This window comes from Branchiostoma lanceolatum, chromosome 5 (genome assembly GCF_035083965.1).
Source record: "Branchiostoma lanceolatum isolate klBraLanc5 chromosome 5, klBraLanc5.hap2, whole genome shotgun sequence".
In the NCBI taxonomy this organism is placed as follows: Eukaryota; Metazoa; Chordata; class Leptocardii; order Amphioxiformes; family Branchiostomatidae; genus Branchiostoma; species Branchiostoma lanceolatum.
This window is the reverse complement of record NC_089726.1, coordinates 16,427,877-16,440,488: the sequence shown is the minus strand read 5'-3', so window position 1 is coordinate 16,440,488 and position 12,612 is coordinate 16,427,877. Positions and strand designations below refer to the sequence as shown.

Sequence of the window (12,612 nt, the reverse complement as noted above, 5' to 3'; positions counted from 1 at the left end):
TAGTTGCTGCAGCCCTGTACAAATCTTTCTTCATTAATAAACCACTTGTTATTAATTAGCTGACCAGATTTATGAGATTTATGATGCAAAATAAGATTCATGGCAAACTTACAAGTACTTTACATTGGTTGATGGTAGCACACTTTTTATGGTACACGTAGGCATTAATATCAATGATCTCTGCAGTAACTTTTCCACATGATGTACCTTGAATGATGTATACTTCATATTTGAAAGTTATATGCCTAATAAAAGTATTTTTCTAATATGTAATTGTGGTGTAGAAATGATATTTCAAAATATAGCAGCTTTTTTCTGGTATTAATCAATGGATGGTTGCGTGTAAGTGAGGAAATAATGTCCATGTTATAAGTGAATGATTATTCTTAATGTCAAAGACCTCTTCAGAAACATTTAGACACTCTATTTTGTGTTAGTGACATACATAATCCATCACATGTAGTGTTGTATACCTAAAATCAGGTTCAGGTCCGGATTCAAGTCCAGGGGTTCATGTTCAGGTCCGGACTTATAAGTCCAGACCTAAACCCATGGCATGTGTAAAATTCCATGTGGACATAAAGTTGACGCATACTCTGAAAAATATATGTGCAAAATTATAAACTGTCAGTAGTAAACACAAAAGCTCAGTCATAACCACGAAAACAGCAATGTTTTCGTCTTTTTCCATTGCAAATTTCACGATCTAAGGAAGGTTTTCGATACTTAAGATCAAAAAGGAGATTTTTTGCAAGTCCAGACTTGGTTCCTTACGTTTAGATTTTTTTGACTTGAACCTAAAAGTTTAGGTCCGGAGTTTAAGTATGGAGCACTTATCACATGTAAAACATAAAAGAAGGCCAGGGAGTTGCAGCTAAAGTGATATATCAAATCCTCTTTTTACAAGACTAGTTTACATATATTTGAGGTCCATTGAACCCAGGTTCAAGACTGAAAACTTCTTAGTTTAAGCCTTATAAAGAATATGATGAAAAGCCTGTCCAGTGTACGTTTAAGATGCACCCTGACTGCAGTCACAATGATGAATTGTTTCGCCTGTGGTGTATGCGTAGGTGAAGGCCAGTGTACCCATTACCTTTTCCTCACACAACTTAACAATCCGTTATGGAAAACTCCCCATGGCATTGACATTTACAACACTGGGAACAGTCTTGGGAAGCATACATTACGCCCTTTCATGTCGCCCTGTCGAAACTTCTTGACAAAAGGAGGGTACGTAATGTTCTAGACGGTTCTTTTGAAGAATTCTTCAGGTCTTCACATCTTGAGATCAAAGGAAAGAAAGGCCCCTTTTACGTGCTGACCAGGGCATTCTAGACTAAATGTAAAGTTAGTATACACCAGAAAGTTTCTTGGAGTTGACCATCCAACAAAGTTTTTCAAGCAAGCCACCAAGCAGCTTCTTGTAATTCCATTTGAACTAAACAGAAAAATAATTTAAAAGACGTTTGAGCCAATGGAGTACTAAGTACTTCCATCGACTACTAGTACGTTTCTTCACAGATATTGTCAATATGATATGAAAAGTATATTGTGTGGTGTTTTTGTTATGCACCAGTAGGACTTACCCATGGGACTATATGGTTCAAACTACATGTACAAGCATCTTGTAAGTGATCTATTGCTCAGGATTGATTGCTGTTAGGTGATTGCATCTTAGAAACCTTTTGGTCAAAGTGTTTATCTGTTTTCTGGAAAATTGGAAAGCTATAATTAGGAATAGATAAGTATGGTATGACAACATTACTTTGTTTCAAGTCAACAGTTTTAGTAGATTCATTTTCCCTGTCAAATTTGTATTATTGATTAAATTTTCTATTTTTCATGTTCACCAGTGACTGTTCCTTGTCCATTCCATATCTTCCTTGCCTTGTCAATCCAAGCCAAGATGTGCTGAACAATATTATCAGTCATAAGCAGATTGCATAACCGGTAATGCCCTGGATACACGTCCATTAAAGCAGATTTCAACTGCGCCAAAAACTTGCTGCAAATTACAGTCTCTGGAGTGAAATTCACGCTGCAAAGCAGCCGTAACCTGATGACGCCCTCGCGTAATGTTCCCCGGGCCTTTATCCATCATGCAGTGCTGTTATCCCGTTTTATTTCCACTGCAGGAAGTTAGGGAGATATCATCACACGTTATCAACTCTGCAATGTTCCCATATTACTCCTTCCTATCAGGAAGACCAACAAGTAGAAGGCTGGACTAATAGCATAATTGTAGATCACACCATGGTTCACTTGTTGAACACAGACAATACCACATGTTACAAGCAGAAGGTGGATGTGGAAGAGTTATGAATTATAACCTAGAGAGTCATTGCCATGTCCAACCTTCATGATTTGCATGCCAAAGAGGAACAGTGTCTATGCACTGCACTTTCTGCATTCTGCTACTATCAGATGCATAGAACAACAGCTTTAATGGGTAGGAGTTTTGTAATTTCTTGCTGGCGTGCTTGCTTGCCTACTTGGTTAGGTCCAGTTCAGGTTTCTCTGGTCTCGAGTCGTGATGGCTGCCCATGTGTCTCTCATTGCCTGGTGCATGTTGTCCACCTCAAGGACTGTGTCCTTCTTAAGTATGTCAGTGTAAGTTGCTGCAGGTCTTCCTGGCTTCCTCTTCCCATGCCTTTGAGTCCAGCTAGAGCACCAATTGTTGGCGTAAATGTTTCAGATGTTTCAGAAGATGAATTATAATAATTGCTTTCCCTCAGAATACGAATGATAATTACTTGCCACAATGTTGTAAAAAGTTTTAATGGTTGGTGTCTTCAGTGAATTATGTCGAAATGTGCATGGCAGGGAGAGCTTATTATAGATAACAGTAATCTTGAATCATATTGATGATGATGATGATGATGATGATGATGATAACAGTAATCTTGAATTAGGAAGCATGGAGAATAGTTTGATTAAGATATTTTTCTGTGTGTGTGTGTGTGTGTGTGTGTGTGTGTGTGTGTGTGTGTGTGTGTGCATGTGTCAAAAGGTGTGCATAAAACAGGCATTTCATGATTTCAGTAACATTTTTAAAGAGTCAGAAAACTTGCTACATTTGAAAATCATACCAAACATTTTCATGCAAGCACCATTACGTCAATAAAATGTTATTAAGCCCTTGGAATCTCTGTCCAGATCTCTCCAAAATCTCATCACCTGTCTTTTAAGCCAGTGCGTACTGGCATTGTTAAAATCTGTTCTGTATCATCAGTTCACAATCTATCTAAGATCAACCACCAAATACTGACAAAGAGATTAATCTGGTAAAACGGATCAAGGTTGAAGAATAAACTGATCACTGATCTGTACAAACTTTTAGCAGAATCGTTATGTCAGGCATGTGTTCCCTTTTTCTAATGACATGACAGCAACCGTATACAGAACCAACAGTTCAATAGCGTTCACTATCTATGATAGCATTAGGCTCCTAATAGCATTGTTGCTACAACAGCATTAACGTTGTAATTGTCTGTTTTATAGTTGCTGCCAAGCTGATTGGAAGAGACATCTGCAAATTAAGGTTTAATCATCAAAGAGTTTTTTGCAAAGTGAGTACAAATTTCTATTTTCCAGTTTCTTCTGTTTCATGTGAAGACATTTTAGCTTGATTGTTTACAGCCTGAAATTGGAGATGTTTATTGTGCTTTCCTGTTGTCTTGTTGATTAATTCATCAGCGCCATATTGCGCCAAAACGACAGTAAGCAACCGCTTGGTGTCACCCATTATTGCAAATGCATCAGAATTGATTAGTAGATTTTACCTCCTGTCGCGCCCCGCTCCTGATTTAAATTCATACCTATCCAGCTCTCTGCACAGCAAATTGATCGGAAAGAAAAGGGCTGATGAATAAATGGCAAGATGTAATGAAATATTTTGTGCTGGTTAAGAGTGATCACCCATTCATGCGCAAAATAGCTTACAGAGACAAATCACTATCCGGCCTCTTGTTCCTGAGGGAGCTTTGACTGTATGGCAGGGAATGAGAGATTTTTCATGTGGTTTTCCGTTGCCACCTCGCAGCATGATATTAGGGACATAAGGAGATAGGATAGTTTATCTGATAGATTTGGGCATTCTTGGCAACCTCATCTGCCAAATTTTACATTTGTCTTTTGGGGCTGCATCTAGATTTGAACTTACAGTTGACCAGGGCTAGCCGTTTGTATATGTTTAAAGAGGCATGCCGCAGGTGTACCATGCATAATTAGGAACGGGTGAAGAAGAGAAGAACAGGTGTTTTTGTAAAGTTGAGGCATAGTTCTTGTTAGGGTAGCTTTCCATCAACCTTGGCTCAAACTTTGTAAACCATGAATAGCAAAGTAAAACAAGATTGATAGACAAAAATGTGAATGAAGTTACTTTCACGTTTTGCATTTTTAAAGAAATAAGAGATATTTCAGGATATAAAGAACTTGAAATAACATTAGACACTGAAGAGTCAAGATCACTACATATTGGGACACAATGAAGTAAGCTTGAATAATATGTTGCTGTACCAAGGTGATGATTACAGCTTAATTTCCAACCACCTGTAGGATTTCATTGTATCTTCTGTAGGAAATTTGGGTTATGTTAATCCTGGTATTGCAAAATCTCACATGGGATAAGAAATATAGTCTATCATATCTTTTACAAGACAGTCATTACAGCATCACTGTGCTAGCAAGACATGAGCTTAAGATACAGTTTGCAGTAACGTATTCAAAATGGCTTCCAAACAATGGTGACTGCAGCCATTTGCAGCCACTGAATGCTCTTACTGTATTTTACTCAAGAGCTGTTGTTGATGCTGCCACATCTGTATTGATGTGATTTCAGTGTCCGGGTTGCTACCATGAAGAAGATTGCTTCTGAATTACAACATGTTTCATTTCTCATTTCGACCCCAGTTTGGTGAAACCTGGATTTATCATCCTCATCATTCATATTTGAGAGACTTTTGACCTTAAGCCATTTTAATGCTGAGCTGTCCAATTTCCAGTCCTCTCGAGAGTGACCATCTTGAAGAATGTTACAGCACAAAGTTTGCTCATAAAACACAACTTATCCCCTGCCAGTTGCTCTGAGTCACCACAACAGCATATTTTATCATCATCCCTATTTCCACCTTATCGATTTTTAACTTTCCTGGCCCCAATGCAGCTGTTGTGCCGGCGAGGTCAATACCAAGGGTGGTTGATTCATGGAGACAAACTTGAATTACATAACGCTAGCAACTTTCTGGCGTTGTGACTGAGTCGATGGAAGGGCCGTCTTAGTTTGGGATGACCATCTGTTGGTCTGCCCACGACAGGTGCCTGGGGTGAATTGGGGGCCACCACCTCAGACTAATCAAGCGCGACACGCCGTAATAGTATCAGTTCCAGCGCGCGAGGTGCGCTGCCTGCGGTATTGATTTATCATATATCTTGCCGAACGTTCAATTTCGGCGCTGGAAGTATCGCCGGCCGGCACTGAAACTGTGCAGTTAACAGATAATCCAATCACACCTGAATGTGGCAGGTACTGAAGCCTCCGTCGTACATCTACCCAGCCTGGCCTTGGCTGTGAGCGAAGCGAGGTCACAAAATGTCACATCGGCAGAGCTGTTCTGTACACAGCGCCACAAACTTTGAGTAGAATATTCCATGATAAATATCTTATCTCGGTATCGAAAATCGTTGATAATTACACGCCTGAATGGTTAGCAGAGTTCCCTCAAACTCTTGATAAACAATTTTTTCTCCTGAGAAGTCAAAAGTTGACTGTTTGTACAGTATATGGCCCAAAATTCTTGTTTATTGATTCTTACTAGCAATTTAGATACCATCACTGGTGGAAATTGATATCAAAATCAACTCATCATAGATTTGAAAATGTGATACTCAGTCAGTGGAAAGCTATTCCAAGGCTTAAGAATTTTTGCAGCCCATTTATTTATTGGGACAGGGCTTATTCCAGTTGCTGTAGCATGAAGCAACTATCACCAGGCAGTGTGTTAGTCCACCTTAGGTTAGTCAGCCATGTCTTATGCATTTGGAACAGGTGAACTGGAGCAAAGAATCTGGCTAACATTGTTACAATAACCATGTCTGCCAGCCATTGAATTCTGACCTTTCAGTCAGAATTTTGCAGTTTTGTCTGCTTGGTCACCCCTCTGTTGTGTTATGTCAGATTGGCAAGAATTTAGCCATATTAACTTTGTTACTTTTGCCATTGGATAATATGTGTCTTTTTTTTATAGATTAATCTTGGTGTTCAGATAAATCATCTGTGGCAACTTTGCTTAGTTTCTCCTCAGTTAAGTCAGGTAGACTAATGGGAAAGTACAAAACAATATGCAGCATTTTGAACACTTTGTGCAGCTTTAATGAATTTGTTGAGTTACAGTTACAATGAAATGTGATTACTGTTATATACATTTGTTGCTTCTTTCGCATTTGCACCAAGACATTTAAGTTGAAAAGAGTCACTGCCAAAATGTTCAAAATATGTTGGCTCAACAGTGCATGCAAAGTTCAGGTTTCAACTTTTTCCAAATATTTTCAAAATATTTATATTCTATATCCTTTAGTAGGCTGACTCGTTCATCATTTACAGTATAAGACCATTCATCCAGACTTGAATGTGGACATATCCACACATGTATGTGCATGTTGCATAACGTGACAAAACAGCATTGGCAGGCAAATTTGTAAATGGCACAGACTTTCCATATCAGTTGTAGTTCATGCAAGATGTATTGTTATTTCAGCTACACGTGCTTCTATCTTGCTTGCAATTTTCTTTGATGAGTTGGAAACGTAGCAGTTGGTGGTCCTATTGACGTCACCAGCTGGTCTTTATTATTGAGCCTGTCCTTCCTGTTTATCTCACCATGTATCTCACACGGTGATAAAGCATACCTCACCAAACATGTTTTGCCTCTCACAACCGTTTTCCTTAGCATTCTAATAACACCTGATAAGCTGTAAAGTTACGTTGTTCTCGCTGTGTTTGCACTTCACTTTCCAGACTTGCAACTTACTTCTCGTAGCTTTGCGTGATTCCTTGACCATCCAAGTTATCCGTCTTGAGAAAAGTTTTGCCGCTTGCCGTATAGAGTCAATACTGGTATTCTTATCTTTCTGCGGCGATCTTCAATTAATGATGGGGGTTTACTGGCAATCAGCCAAAGTGTTTGAGTGATCGCCTACCACTCGGTCGCAACTCAGCTGTGCCAGAATGGCCTTGCCTGAAAGAGAATATGTCACCTGGGTAAACCCTCATCAAGCGCCTGCTAATTCTCTCTGCAGAGATTAATCTCTTTTCTTACCGCACTGTAATCGGACTGGATGGTCTCCCTTATTGGACGCACTCCTGGGGCAAATCCTCTCTATTTACCACCATTAGAAAGCGGAGACATTGAGAGAGAGAGAGTTTCAGATAGAGGTGTCCCAAATCTCCGCCGAAGTGATGGACTCTAACATGCGGGCCTGCACCAATATATACGCTAATGGTGGGGACGTGGTTATCTCCTTGCTAGTCACATTTGGTCGGAGAAGAATCCATCAGTGTTTGACGGCTGAGTTGGCGGGACATGAGAGAGGGTGGGGTATGCAACACTCGGTGACCATCCCTGTTTCTGGGAGATGCTGTCATGATTGTAATGGTTGATTAACTAGACTGCATCGATTAGTTGTTAAACACTCAAGCAAACTTTCCCAACTTTGCCACAAGGAGGTTTCATCTCCATAACTCTGCTATATTGTTAATCAAAAGGTAATTTTTCAAATAGGTATGGCTAATTACATCAAGCTATTTCTGCTATTTGACATGATCCCATGTAAATATGAAAGCATTGTAACAAGGGCATTTATGACTGTTAAATGTTACTCAGTAAGTCTAATATATGACAAAGAAACAAGACTCCAATTCTGAGTTAGTGATTAATGTATAATGATCAATATACTGTGTGCCCTTAATAACTATTTGTCACTTTTTTTTAACATTAGGCCACACCACAATTTGTTGCTTCTCAGAATAGCCTGTCCTGTCTTTCCCATTTTGAAAAAAAAAGAATTGGCTCATTATTCCCATTCAAAAATTTTACTATTTGTTCAGTTGTACATGTAGAACTCAATAGCCACCAAGATTATAAAGGCCTACACATACCTAAAAAGTGTGGTCATATTCATCATAAGTTATATTTTTTCATTTATCAAAACTATTTCTCAATATCCATCCATATATTACATGGCAAAAGGTAAAGGGGTGCATTGCATAAAATGAGCCATACAAAGCTGAAATTTGAATAATCCTCTTATTCTTTATGTTATGTAAACCCATCACGCCAGACTATTTCCAAAAAATTTTATGTTAATTTTTTTGTTTTCCCTGTCACTCCAATTTTTTTCTGAAAAAATCTGAGAAGCAACAAATTGAATTGGTGTGGCCTTAAGATTCAATAAGAGCATATCCGTAACCTTTCCATATTGTACTCTTAACAATTTGACAACATGTAATATAATAGTCTTTGACCAAATACTTTTTTTCTTACTTAACATTTTGCAAACGTCCTCAACCCTGTTCAAGTATCAGCAGGACCTTTTAACTAATTAGAACGGTTTGGCCTTGAAACAAAAGCTGTGCCTAAATCTGCCGTTGGCGGAGTATGAGAATCTACAGGTACCTGTGGATAGCAAAACACATTTCCCCGGTGATACACATTGCTCAAAGACAATTTGGTGGTAATATCTGCCTAATGTGCTAGTGTTGCACATTATCGCCCGGATGTGAGTCATTACCCTCTAGGATGAAACGGCGACCTGCTATACGACAGGAAATGTGTGGGAATGGCGGCCGCCCGCCAAGTCAGAGGAGGGGCGGGCGATTCTTCATTAGTGTGCCCACAAAATATGATAGAGCAGCACCGATGGTCCCGCCGCTGTCATGCCGTCGGTCTCTGGTGCACGTTATGAGTCAATCACAGCCTTTGTCAAGAGTGGGCATAGATCACAACCACACCTTTCAGTCGGATTGGAAGGTTGCCAGCTCTGGGAATCACTCCTGTTGATGCGTTAACGTCACACACCCACCACCAGATTTCTTGTACATATTCTGTGGGATGAAACAAGAGTTGGTTTTCTAAACAGGGAGGTGGGTGTAGATGAATGGATTGTCAGTATCACTACTGGAGAGGTTGGAGGAGAGAGAAGATGTGAGAAAAAACTTACACAAAAAGTTTCCACAACCTGTTGCCTCTGAAGAATTTTGCTCCAGTTTCTTAAGCCCCTGTCACGCAGTCGACAAGCTTTGGCTATATTTGTTGATTTCCAGTAGTTGCTGAATTTAAAACTAAAAGTTGCGCCAGAAGGTCCTGAATTAAAAAGTTGCCAGAGACCCGAACATATTTTTCAGCTGAAATTCTACCGCATCACATTGGACAAAGGTCTCAGGGCCCTGAGAAAATTGGCTGATTAAAGATTGTGTTGTGATCTAGAAATCCCTGGGCGTATCACTGCCAAAAACTTGCAGATTCGTCTGCTGTGTGACAGGCATGATGCCTTCTTGGAATGCTGCAACATACAAATTAATATGTCAGGCATAACGTTAATTCACAACCATATAATACAGTAGCATTAAGAATGCCCAAAAGGGTTCCATAGCTCTTGTTGATTTCGAAGAACTATGAAACACCCACTTCCAGTCCTGACCATATGCTGCACCTGAGTAATAGGTTTTCTACCTATGGGAGGAACAAAGCTAATATTGTGACTCATACATGTACAAATGAATTTTAAATATTATTTCCATATGCTCTCATATCCAGTGTTCTGCGAACTTCAAGAGCTTTAAGCAGGAAACGTGGGTTGTATGACGTTTTTGTGTGGGATGAAATGTTGGAGCTTCAAAGTTAATTTCATGACTCTAACTTAAAAAGTTGCAACAAACTTTTATCAAACAGTATCACATGTCACTTTAAGCATTCATGTGCAACTCTGGCATTCTTATCACCTACGGTATATTATATTATTATTCAGCTATCAGTATCATGTATGTGCACACAAAAAATGCTGCACTTGTTTTCTAAACTATCTTTGAATTTAACAGTTTAATAGTTTGATAATAAATAATAGTTTGATCTTCTGAGGAAGGTTGGACCAGGTCTAAAGAAGACAGTTGTTGAAGTGAAAAACAAGAAAAACAGTTTCATCTTTGCTATAAAGGACAAAAGTCCTGTCTTTCAGGAATGTTTCTAAGCCAGCAGCAATTTTTCATTATGGCCACATTTGTAGTGACGCACACACTGGTAAATATTAACATAAATGATCGATTAGGCACTATTACCTTCAAATCTAGGGATTGTGCAGCCACGCAAGTGATTTTCAGCTCTTTGACAGTTCTGGGGATACAGATCAGTGGTACAAGTGGGGATCTCATTCCGATAGGACCCACGTGTGATGCTGATGCATTCTGAGAAGCCGTGAGATTGTCTGATTGCCAATGTAGGATTGTGACTCTGTGATTCTGATCCAGAAAGCCACTCCTACCGCCTCTCCATCTCCCACCTGGGAGGAGAACTCATCTCAAACTGACGCACCAGTAAATGTGCCTATTTCCTCCCGATTATGGTCGTATCAAGGAATCATGCTAATGATGCATGTTTTGTAGTGACAGACATGTCAGATAGTGTGCAGCCTCACTGGTCATACAAAGCTCTGTCACGTAATGGAATAGTTGTTGATGGTATTAAGACATGGTTCTATCATGTTTGAGTCAAAGTCTCATTGGTAAGTTTTATAAAATTTGAACACATTAAGATCTAAAAGCAAAAGTTTTGACGTGAAGTATGTCTAATCTGTCGGTATCAAAGTTACTGCTATTTTCAATACAAGTATTTGGACTTGGACCAAATTTTTGACTGATTAACTCTAGTCCTTATTATGAAATAAGCAAACCACTGTCTCTGTGACGTCATGCAGATAGGACACGTGACTCGGTAAATGTTGCAGAAAGTCTGTGGCGCCCTCCGTCTCTGTTATGTGTAATCTGGTACGAAACTTTAAAAAGGTTGAATACATTAGGTTGTATCTTACTGGTAAATTTGTATACATTCCTTTTTTTCTGGTCATCTAAATCCAACATCCAAAATTATGACCTGAATTATGTCTAATCTGGTACGAAACTTAAACGGTTTGATCTCCTAACTAGTTCTGTGTAGTTTGTAATTTTTTCATAGGCTTCATATTCTATGCATTGTTAGGTGGGAAGTGTTGAACTTTGGAGAGGCAAGTTAAACTTTTATTTTATTTTATTAAATTGCAACAGGCATGCAATACTAGACATTCCAGGCAGCAGTAGCTGATATCGGGCGTCTAACACATAGCAAGTACATAAACAATGTTGTAATATTACGCATTTACAGTATACAAACATAAATTCCTAACGTACACAATAATGATAATAATGATAATATATAATAATAAAATGTCAAAGATGTTCGAGAGGTCAGAGGTCTTGACTTACAGTAACAGAGGAGTTAAGATTTGAAGTAGTTAGGCATGGTAAGTTGACTGGGGTGGTTTAGATGGAAGGACCATTGAAACGCTGAAGTTAAACTTGAAGTTGTACAACTTACTACCTATGCACCAGTGTTTGGCCACACAAAGGCCCTTCAAGCTAGTATTAATGGCTTAGGTCTGCTTGAGCCTTAGAAGTTTTGATGGACAAATTTCCAAACTGGTTCTGACAAAGCGAGGAGAGAGTATTGTTGCACCAAGTTCATGTTTCCCTGTAGGTGTCGTCATGCCAGGGATCCATACTGGGCTGACACCTACATAATGACTCTCATTGACGTATCGTCTGTGCGCAGGAGTACTTGCATGACATGCAGCCTTTCAAGCTCCCCACTGGTACTCAACAGCAAATGTATAATTAGACCCCAGAGGTATTCTGCACATCATGGGAACCTAATTTGTGCAGGAGAAAGTCGGAAATTTGAAGAAACAATCAATAAGATTTGTATGAGATATCTTGCGAGGTCACCAGGATGAGGCTGTGGTAGGGTACCTTCAGGCTTGTCTAGGAGAGTTTGGGATGGATAACATCTGAAGTCTAACTCTGAGGGGTTTTTGCCCTACTTTGACGTAAAAAGACACTGAACCAAAAGACTCAAAAATCATTATTCCCAGTATTAAGGTATAGACCAAGAAAAATAGTGGAGAGGGGGTAGGGAAGAAATGTGCGCATGCATGTAGGGTAATAAAACAATTGCTATTGAGGAAGGTGAGGTAAGAAATTGTCAAGATAAGAAATTCCCATAAGACCACATAATGTTGTGTGCTTGATATCTGCTTTGAATGCTTGAATTAAAGCCAGTCATAAAGACAATACAGAGTTTGTTATCAATTCTACAACTGACTTTCTTCCATATATCATGAGTTTTTGAAACCACCACAGTTTATCTGAAGATAACATAAAATCAAGATTTTGTTGGAATAACTTGCTGGAATAACAGCATCAACTACATGTACAGTATTTCCAGCAAAGAAATAGAAATGGAAAGGAAACTCGTCTTGTGGTATTGTCCTCTTCTGGATCCCAAATAAAATCCAGCACTGCTTCTA

The 12,612-nt window shown here is 39.1% G+C and overlaps 1 long non-coding RNA gene across 1 annotated transcript in view; it reads left to right on the top strand.

Annotated features, from left to right (window-relative positions):
• Positions 1–12,612, top strand: part of LOC136435455 (uncharacterized) — a 242,786-nt gene that overhangs the window by 22,525 nt on the left and 207,649 nt on the right. The window contains exon 2 of the long non-coding RNA XR_010755844.1: positions 3,505–3,572. This is a non-coding gene — a long non-coding RNA (uncharacterized lncRNA). The remainder of the gene's footprint in view (positions 1–3,504; positions 3,573–12,612) is intronic.